General features: G+C 39.0%; 1 pseudogene; it reads left to right on the top strand.

Annotated features, from left to right (window-relative positions):
• Window positions 1-212: 212 nt before the first annotated feature.
• Window positions 213-9152, top strand: LOC147443444 (peptidyl-prolyl cis-trans isomerase CYP59 pseudogene; annotated as a pseudogene).
• The last annotated feature ends 668 nt before the right edge of the window (window positions 9153-9820 follow it).

Below are 9820 nucleotides of genomic sequence, written 5' to 3'. Positions count from 1 at the left end.
GATGTTCGCCCAAATGTGAAAAGCCTAAGTTATTAGCCCTATCTTTTGAACACTATTTAGGAATCATGCACATTTTTCATTTGTTTTTGCAGGACTGGTTATTACCAAACGTACGATCACAAGGCTCTTTGCCAAGCTTTTGCAAGAGGCATTTTATGCATAGCATCTATACAATGCATCCATGATATTCCAATATATGCATAGAGTTACGGCTTTGCAAAATTTGTAGCCCATGTATGTGTTGTGTAGGTAGCATCCCATCATTGTATGTAAATGGATTTATTACTGTAAAGCATGATGTAATACTATCATTAACCTTGAACTTTTTATCTAAATCCATGTAAAAAGGAACAAAAGATTTAAAGCACTTCGTTGTGGTATTCATTTTTGTCTTCACTTACACCAAGGAGCAATGCAAAGGGTTGACATTTTGGGCACTATATATGCAATCATTTATGGAAGTTAATTTAGTGAACTTTGTTTTTATTGCAAAGTTTTTTGTGGATTTTATCAAGATGAGTTTGATGGGGCTAGAGAGAGAAGGATTTGTACGTAGTTGTAATGGACACAATTTATGAAGATTTGATACATTAGATCACTATGCATTCAAGTGTACAACCAAGATTTTGTATTAGAACAAGACCTTTTCTGCACGTTTTACTATTACAGATTTACTTTATACGGAATTGCTTTATCAACTACTTTTCAAGCGCAGTATCTTTGGAGGCAAATTGTGGAGGCATGTAGCTCATGTCCTAATAATGTGGCCTCATATGACTGAAGCTACTTTTCAGATCCTTAAGGTGAGATGTCTTCCTCCATAGAATGCTTTAAGCTAGATGTAGGGCAAGGGCTTTTAATGTATCTTTTGTTATTTTTGTACCCCCTTATTTGGTGAATTTTGGAAGAAAAGACAAGATCTGATTATAGTTCTTTGTGACCACGGTCTAATTATATGCTAATGGTTCTCGTGTAACTCGTTTCACCACATTTTAATGTGCACGTGCCGATATGGAGCTAGTGTAACAGATGAGATGGATGGTTACTACTTCATGGACACGAGTCTTTCCTTTTGTGTAATCTGAGCTATCAATTAAGTCATTTGATTCATGGTTTATGATCAGGTGAGAAAAAATATCACAATAATGCACTTGTACCCATTAATCTAGCTCAAAAAATTCATCTGTCAACCATACTTGAGTATGGAGAAAATAAACTAATCGTTCACCTTGTTGTTTCTAGATTTCTCAAGGTTACATATCACTCCCATTACAGAGGGTATTGCACACTGCAATCCACTTATTGACCTGCTTCTTGATAAGGGTATGCATTATCTCCATACTAACAACACTTATGTTTCTAATGATCTTACATTCATTGAAAAGTAAATGGAGCATTGAAAATAGGCATGGAGCCTTATGTCACACTATGGGCAGAAGATCATTTGCAAGCTCTTGAAGATGAGTATGGTGGACTACTGAGTACATAGTTTATATAACTGACAATATTAACTTTTGCTGAGCAATGATTCATGGAAGTATTGCAACAAGATGTGATTGTAGTACTTAAAGAATGAGGGTTTCACATGCCTGTACAGAGACAATTTTGTTGTATATGTGATTGCATGCCTTGTAGCATTTGGTGATCGATTAAAGTATTGGATAACACTATACAAAGCTGTGATTGCATGTTTTGTAGTGTTTGGGGACTAGGTAAAGTATTGGATAACACTAGCCCATGCACGTTCCTAAAAGGTGAAGTTGGGCATGTTCTTGTATTCATCTAGGTATATATAAGCTCTGAAACCTATTAACTCTATTCAAAAGATCTTATAGGGCAATAACGGAAATAAGCGCCGCATCCTCTGTTTATTTGAAAGGAAAGCTATCTAGCTAGCCCACATGTGCTTCTTGCATTCCAGATTTACACGGCTTCAATTAGTAGAGTTTGAGCTTCTCTATATTCCCATCGCCACCTAGTTTTACAGGGATTGTGCCCACACATACCCCCGGTAACCATAGTGATTTGAACCATTGGTGTTCCCCTTAAGGGGTTAAAAATTTTCCGTTAGGCCAAACCCCTTTGGTTCGTATTGCCAATAATCTTACTCTTTTTATTGATTTCCCACTTTTGTGTTTGGTTTGGATGGAACTTGAACCTTGGCACCTTGAGTTTTTGTGCCGTGTTTTATAGCTCAAAAAGTTTTCTCGCTACTTTCACTTGGTCCCATTGTGGTTTTTAGCTTATAATTTGAGGGCATCAAGTTTCTCTCAAGAATTTTTTCAAAATGATGTGCCATATACGGTGTTTGAGATCTTACTCAAGCAGCAATGAAGTGAAGAATGAGCTAGATACATATTTCTTCTCAACAACAAGAATTAGCACCTGTGAATCAAAGCAATTGAAATGTCCAACTTGTGTCATATTAGTGTCCTCTTGTAGGATGGTTGAGCACACCAACATTCTTGATCCTTTGAAGGGGAGACAAGAATTTCTGGTAGTACTTAAATATAAGTAATACAATGGGGAGATAGTAAAATAAATTAAAACAAAAGTCTCTTGACATTTAGTAAGCTCGTTCACACGTGAGATAGACAGAGAGGGGGAAGGCCTAAAGACTAGTGATAAAGGATGGAAGTGCTTAATTATTTTGATGGATATAATACATTTGGAGGAGATTAATTGAACTTGCATTTTGCTCTTAGTCGTTGCTCTTAGTCGAACAAGCGATATTTTAACATATTTACCATTTTGTGAAAAGATTTAGTTAAATTGAGAGAGAGAGAGAGAGAGAGAGAGAGAGAGAGAGAGAGAGAGAGAGAGAGAGAGAGAGAGAGAGAAAGCGTGATGAAACACAAGCAAAACAAAGATTCAAGAATAGTAATTTTTCTTACATGTGCATCATATCCTTCATCAATCGTTCTTTGAATAGTCGCAATACGTTCTGCCTTTGTCGCCATGTACGCATCCATAGCCTCAGCCAAGACATTTTTTAGAAACACATCTTTTGGCCCTTTCATTTCCCTTTCACCATCGTTCATGGAATCCCATACGCCAAGTTCCTCTTTCATCTTGCGTTTCTTGTTTCTCTCAAACTTCTGTTGTGCACTTTTGAATCGAATATGAGATCACTTCTCATATATTGCCGATTGAGAAGAACTTTCATTGCGCAAACTCGGGGGTCCTCCACTTTTTCTCTTAGGAATAGAATGTATTATTCCATGGACTTGGTTGAGATGCTCCATCATTTCCATCCTCCTAGTATAGCATATATTCTTGGATATACATTCTTCACTCGCTATGCATCGTCGAGCTTGTCGTCCATTTTTGAGTGAGATATCCTCGTACAAGAAAACCTTGTTGCTTATCAAGATGTTTTTATGATGAACCACGTAGAGAAGAGAAAGAGAAAGAGTATAAGAGAATGTAAGAAATTTGTAGAGAAGAGGTAAAAAAATTGGGCAAATACGACTATTGCTGTAAGTAGAAGAGAAAGAGAGAGATTCTCTGTGTGTGAATCCCTCTCAAGAGAAGACAAGAGAGAAAGAGTGTGTGTGAAAGAGAGAGATAGAGAGAGAAAAAAAACCTGCAAACTTTTGAGCTAATTGCATATGGTAAGAGAGAGATGAAACGCCTATCGTGTAGAGCCCACGGAGAGAGAGAAAATGGTTTGAAGGTGTGTGTGTGTGTGTGTGTGTGTGTGTGTGTGTGTGTGTGTGTGTGAGAGAGAGAGAGAGAGAGAGAGAGAGAGAGAGAGAGAGAGAGAGAGAGAGATAGAGAGATAGAGAGAAAATGCAGGGGCAAATGGCAATGGTGAAGCTTTATGAAATTTTTGACAACAGGCTATGGAGAGAGAGAGAGAGAGAGAGAGAGAGAGAGAGAGAGAGAGAGAGAGAGAGAGAGAGCGTGGTCCTCTCCATCAGCAGTCAAGAGGCCCGTTTGACGTTGTGGGGCGGAAAGAAAACACACACAATGTCTCTAGAATCACCCAACACATACTCTCGAAATAACACACATGCAATAGGGGCACTAGGACAAGGCCCAATTTGGCCTGATTCCACACACACAACACCAATTTACCACAAAAGAAAGATCTTTTGCACCCAAACACTCAAATAATCACCCTCAATGAAACACCCAATTCTTACACACACACACACACACATGAAATCAGCACATAGGGGAGAGGAAACCCTTATCTTGCTCAAAAAATTGATAAAATAGGACTCTAATAGAAGGGATGGCTCATAAACATAGAGCTCTTAATACCAAAAGAGGGCTAATTCACAAACAGAGCCTTCACACACACACACACATGAAGAGCTCTGTTGACTGCAAAAAATAGATACATTTTTGGACTAAATGGACAGCACCATTGTGTTAGTAACGGCCAAAAACCCCCAATTACAACTTTACTTTTCCATAATCTGACTCCAAATGAGAGAGATATGGCAAAAACAAGCTCCTCTCACAAGCTCTCCCTTACTGATTTGTCAATCTCTTACACAAGTTCTACCAAGAGGGATGTATGCACACTACTCTAATGTGCACACATGAAAATATGGGGAATGTCAACTATGTGTGAATCACAATGTCAACTATGTGTGAACTATTCAAGGCTTGGCAATATGGACCATTTGTGTATACAATATAAGGAATGTAAACTATGTGAACTATGTGTGAACTGTGTGTGAACTATGCAAGACCTGGCAATATGGACCATTTGTGTATACAATGTAAGGAATGTAAACTATGTGAACTATATGTGAATATATGTGAATTGTGTGTGAACTATGCAAGACCTGGCAATATGGACCATATGTGTATACAATGTATCTAGGTGTGAACTAGGTTGAAGAGGAGGGAGGCAGAGAGTTGTACCAAGAGCTATGTATGCACACATGGAAATATGAGCAATGTGAACTATGTGTGAGCTATGTGTGAACTACATGTGAACTATGCAAGACCTGGGAATATGGACCCTATGTGTATACAATGTAAACTAGGTGTGAACTATATGTGAACTAGGTTGAAGAGGAGGAAGGCAGAGAGTTGTAGCAAGAGGGATGTATGCACACATGGAAATATGAGGAATGTGAACTATGTGTTAACTACATGTGAACTATGCAAGACCTAGGAATATGGACCATGTGTGTATACAATGTAAACTAGGTGTGGACTATATGTGAACTAGGTTGAAGAGAAGGAAGGCAGAGAGTTGTAGCAAGAGGGATGTATGGACACATGGAAATATGAGGAATGTGAACTATGTGTGAACTACATGTGAACTATGCAAGACGTGGGAATATGGACCATGTGTGTATACAATGTAAACTAGGTGTGAACTATATGTGAACTAGGTTGAAGAGAAGGAAGGCAGAGAATTGTTGCAAGAGGGATGTATGCACAGATGTAGCTATGGCAACCACTTGTAGCTTCTTTCTACCTCCAAGTCTTCTTTGAGTCACATTTGCTTGTATTTGTTGAATGCTTCCTCTCACAGGCATCTCGATTTGAGTGGGTGCTAGAGTATTCATAAGAATTTGCTTGCACATGTTAAGTTGATGCATGAAGGCAAGTTTTTTAGAAGAACTACTCTCTTGTAGTTCACCCTCAATCTTTGAAAGGATGCTTCTCACTTCACTAACACAAGTCAAGACTGCACTATTATCCGCTCCAGAACTCAAGTCTGCCTCTTTGCTCTCCATGTCACTCTCCTCATCCTCCAAATGATCTACCTTTGTGTCCTCACACAAATACTCCTTGCTCATGCCATGTGCTTTATCCACAATTGGAAGAATGGGAAGCAAGTACGGGATATGCTTCTCTATGATTAGGCGTAGGGCATAAAGGTTTTTGCAACCACTTGTCCAATCTGGGCAATCACAATAATTGCGTTGCATGCTCACATAGTACCAATGACTTAGTGTAGAAACACTTTGGAGCTTAAATAATAATGTCATGTCATTTATGATTTGCAAAGAAGATGGATCATTCTCATATCGTTGTAAAATTTGCTCGGCCCCCTGTAGTCTTGCAGTGTGGTGTTTTGAGGAGCCATGGATGCTAAAGCGTCCCGAATCAACTAAAAAAAAATCACTTGTTATGAAAAAAAAGTAAATTAAAATGATTGAACCATAGATAAAATTTGAAATACCTACCTCTTGTTTTTGCTTGAAGAACTCTAGCAAAGTCCCACCCATGCGAGTGCCGGTTGTACTATCACCTACAAGAGAATGTAGAAGGTCCAAGATAGACCTATTGATTCATGCATCCAAAAGGGTATACTTTATGTATTGCCATAATCTTTCCACTAAGTTTGTTGTGTCCACATTTCCATAATTGAATAGCCGACCAAACTTGGGCCATCTCTCACGCCAAGGAGAATCATGTCCGCACCATCCATTTGTCACATATCTTTGCACATTCAGATATTCTACATAGTGTTGTAAAATCCCTTGATAGTTGTGTTCAAAATCAAACTCATTGACACAATACATGAGTGTTGTCATACAAGAGTAGAGATGATCTTGGCGCTCCTTTGGAACCTACATGTATGTAAGGTTCTTTAATACACATATACTAATGCACACACAAGAGATAGTGCATCGATATTAAAAAATAATACATACCTTTGGAAGAAGATTCTCTACCCATGCTTTCTTTGTATGGAACCAACAAAGAAGGATATGACAAGAAACTTGTTGGCAGAGTCCCAAGCCTTGGTTTTCGCAACAATAATGAACTTCATTGACCACTTTAAGAAAAGCATCAAGCCCTGTTTGGCATTTGTCAATAACAAGTGCCATAGGTTGACGTCCTTCATTCTAGAAAAGATCACCCTAAGGGTTTTCTCTAGAGCAATACTTTCATGGTTTGATCCTGGATCATTTGTGCACATCAAAAACCAAATGGCTATCCCAATACCATGTTGGTTTGGTAATACAGCTCCATATAAATCGCATTTGTCTTGAAAGTACTATCAATAGCCCATGAATTATGTGTAGAAAATTGCATTGCCATGTCTAGCATCCAATTATCTTGAATAATAATAATGAAAGGCTTATCCTTATCATCCTGTGCATGAGGATTGTAAGGTTGGCAATAACACACCTAGCAAGATACGAATGTTCGCTTACTTTTACTAACCACATCCTTACACTTATATGGAGGAAGAATTTAAAGCATACCTTGCCTTGAGCCTTTAACATGCAAGACTCACTCCACATGGCGGTCCAGTCATCTTTTGAGATCTTCCCTACATTTATAGAAAATAATAATCTATATCATGAATAAAGATAGCAAGGACAAGGTGTAAGTTATATTAAAACGCCATATAAATAGTACCTTGAATCCGTATTTGATAAGACAACATGGAATTCTCCCTTTGAATCATAAAGAACCTAAACATTACTTGATCAATTGGAGAAGACCGCTCATAATGCAATCTTTCTTTTGACAAAGACATCTTTGCCACATGCCGTGAGCTACCCACATCAAATAAAATCTTCCATACAACATTCAATGACATTTGGATGGACTGGTAAGTGATACAAATCCTCACGTGTGCCAGGGGAATGCCCTTCATGAAGAGGAAATAATGAAATAGAGGCATTTTGTGTATCCTTAAAATACACTACTCTCACCTTGAAAGAGCAACCACATTTCTTGGATCTCCTTAGTCTCTTCTTAGTTCCTTTCCTTTCTGCTTTTCCACCTCTATGGCATGCATAATCAACAACTGTGGAAAAATATGTGGAAAAATCTTCATTTTTTTCCAAGCATAGATTGTCTTTCATTTTCCTCTATCTTTTTAAATCAAGCATGCCTCTAGAATCACAAGACTTCAACGCCTCCAAGGTCACTGAAATGTTTCCTTGCATTGCATCCTTCATTAAGTCATAACTTTTCTTTTCAAAAGAGTAGAACCTATTAGACACATATTGACTTGGATCGAACGAAGAAAAATTTATTTGTCTCCTTAGCTCCTCTAAGTTTGTAAAGGTTCCTTGAGGATGATCTTCACCATCTTCATGGTTGCTGGTTTCAAATATTACAACAATTGCCTCTTCCACACCGTCCATAAGGACTTCCTTGTCCAGACTGGCGATCCCACCGCTACAGGCTCTGGTGGGCACTCTTTCTACAAGCTCCTGCGCGGCCACCAAGCAACATTCTTCAAAGATGAGATCCATCCCCACATCATGCATGATACAGTCGGTGTCGTTGCCATGGCAAGTGCTGGACCCAATCTCAATGCTTCTCAGTTTTACATCACTACCAGACCCCATCTTGACTACCTAGATGGCAAGTATACTGTGTTCCGCGTTGTCAGGAAGGGTCTGGATGTCCTCATGAAGATCAACGACGCATACGTTGATGTAGAGCATTGCCCGTATCAAAACATAAGGATTAAGCACACATATGTGCTTGAAGATCCTTTCGAAGATCCCGCTCAGATTGATGAGCTCATGCCACAAAGCTCACCCATTGCTATAGATCATGAAGTGAGGCTAGAAGATGATTGGGTCCCCATGGATGAGAAGCTAGATTGCAAGGAACTGGACACGTTCTTGCTCTGTAAGGAAGCACATTCAAGAGCAGCTGTTCTTGAAATGATAGGAGACATTCCAGAAGCTGAGATCAAGCCACCTGAAAATGTTCTTTTTGTATGCAAGCTTAAACCCATAACCAAGGATGAGGATTTGGAAATCATCTTTTCTAAATCCGGCAAAGTTCTCTCACCTGAGATTATCAAAGACCACAAGTCCAAGAACAGCTTATGTTATGCTTTCATAGAATTCGAGACTCGAGAAGCTTGTGAAGATGCTTATTTCAAGATGAACAATGCCGTGATCGATGATCGACGGATCCACGTCGATTCCAGTCAGAGCGTATCAAGATTGTGGACACGGTATCGTCGATTCGGCATGAAGTCAATGGAAGGTGGAAAAGGTGGAGAGAACGGGATGCGGCACCGTAAGAGCTCAAGAGAAGAAAGAATGAGTGAAGCAAATTGTCATTCACATGCAACAAGGCAGTTAAGGAATGGTCCAAAACAAAAAAGGCATAGGAGAAGGTTACAAGATGATCTTTACATGCATCATGAGAGACAACACAAATGCTATAAAGGTAAAGAGCTTCAACACTAACATTAAAGTATTGAAAACATTTGGGTGTGCTTTCTTTGCACATGTTATCTCAAATTTTCCAAAGCAAAAATCCATTTTTCTCAATCCAATGTTCATGTAAGTAGCCTTACTGGTCTAAATCAAAGGACACAGTAAACAAGGCTACCATATACCCCCCCCCCCCCCCCCCCTCTCTCTCTCATATATCCTAAATATATAAAGTTGTAGATTTAAATGAATGAGATGTATGTGCATGTGTGTAGGTGTGTGTGCGTGTGTGTTTTGTCAGCATATAAATGTGTAGAGAGAGATCCTAAATATATTGACCTTTGCTATGTTTTTGGTAGTGCAACACTTTTCTTTCCAATTTCATTTACTCTTGGTAGTTTTGCATATGGCAAACACTTGTAATCAAGGCTCCTCTGCAGACAAGCTAAAGCATGAATGCAAAGAAAATAGTGTGTACTGGATATAGATGGTTAGCCTTCTGCTAAAGCAATGTGATGCTTTGAAGGAACTACTGATGGGTTTACTAAAATCAACAAGGCACCCGCATTCTAGCTTTAGGTCTCAGTGCCAGGGTACATACCATTTGAATCTTGTGCAAAAAGTGGTAGTGTTGTTTTCCCCTAACTGATTGGCACCAGATGTTGGAAATTGGCTCAACATGGTGGAAAGAGGGTTTGATG

Source organism: Adiantum capillus-veneris, chromosome 14 (genome assembly GCF_014529385.1).
Source record: "Adiantum capillus-veneris isolate H3 chromosome 14, ASM1452938v2, whole genome shotgun sequence".
Classification (NCBI taxonomy): domain Eukaryota; kingdom Viridiplantae; phylum Streptophyta; class Polypodiopsida; order Polypodiales; family Pteridaceae; genus Adiantum; species Adiantum capillus-veneris.
Note: the sequence above shows the minus strand (reverse complement) of the source record. Positions and strands in the feature narration are given on the sequence as shown.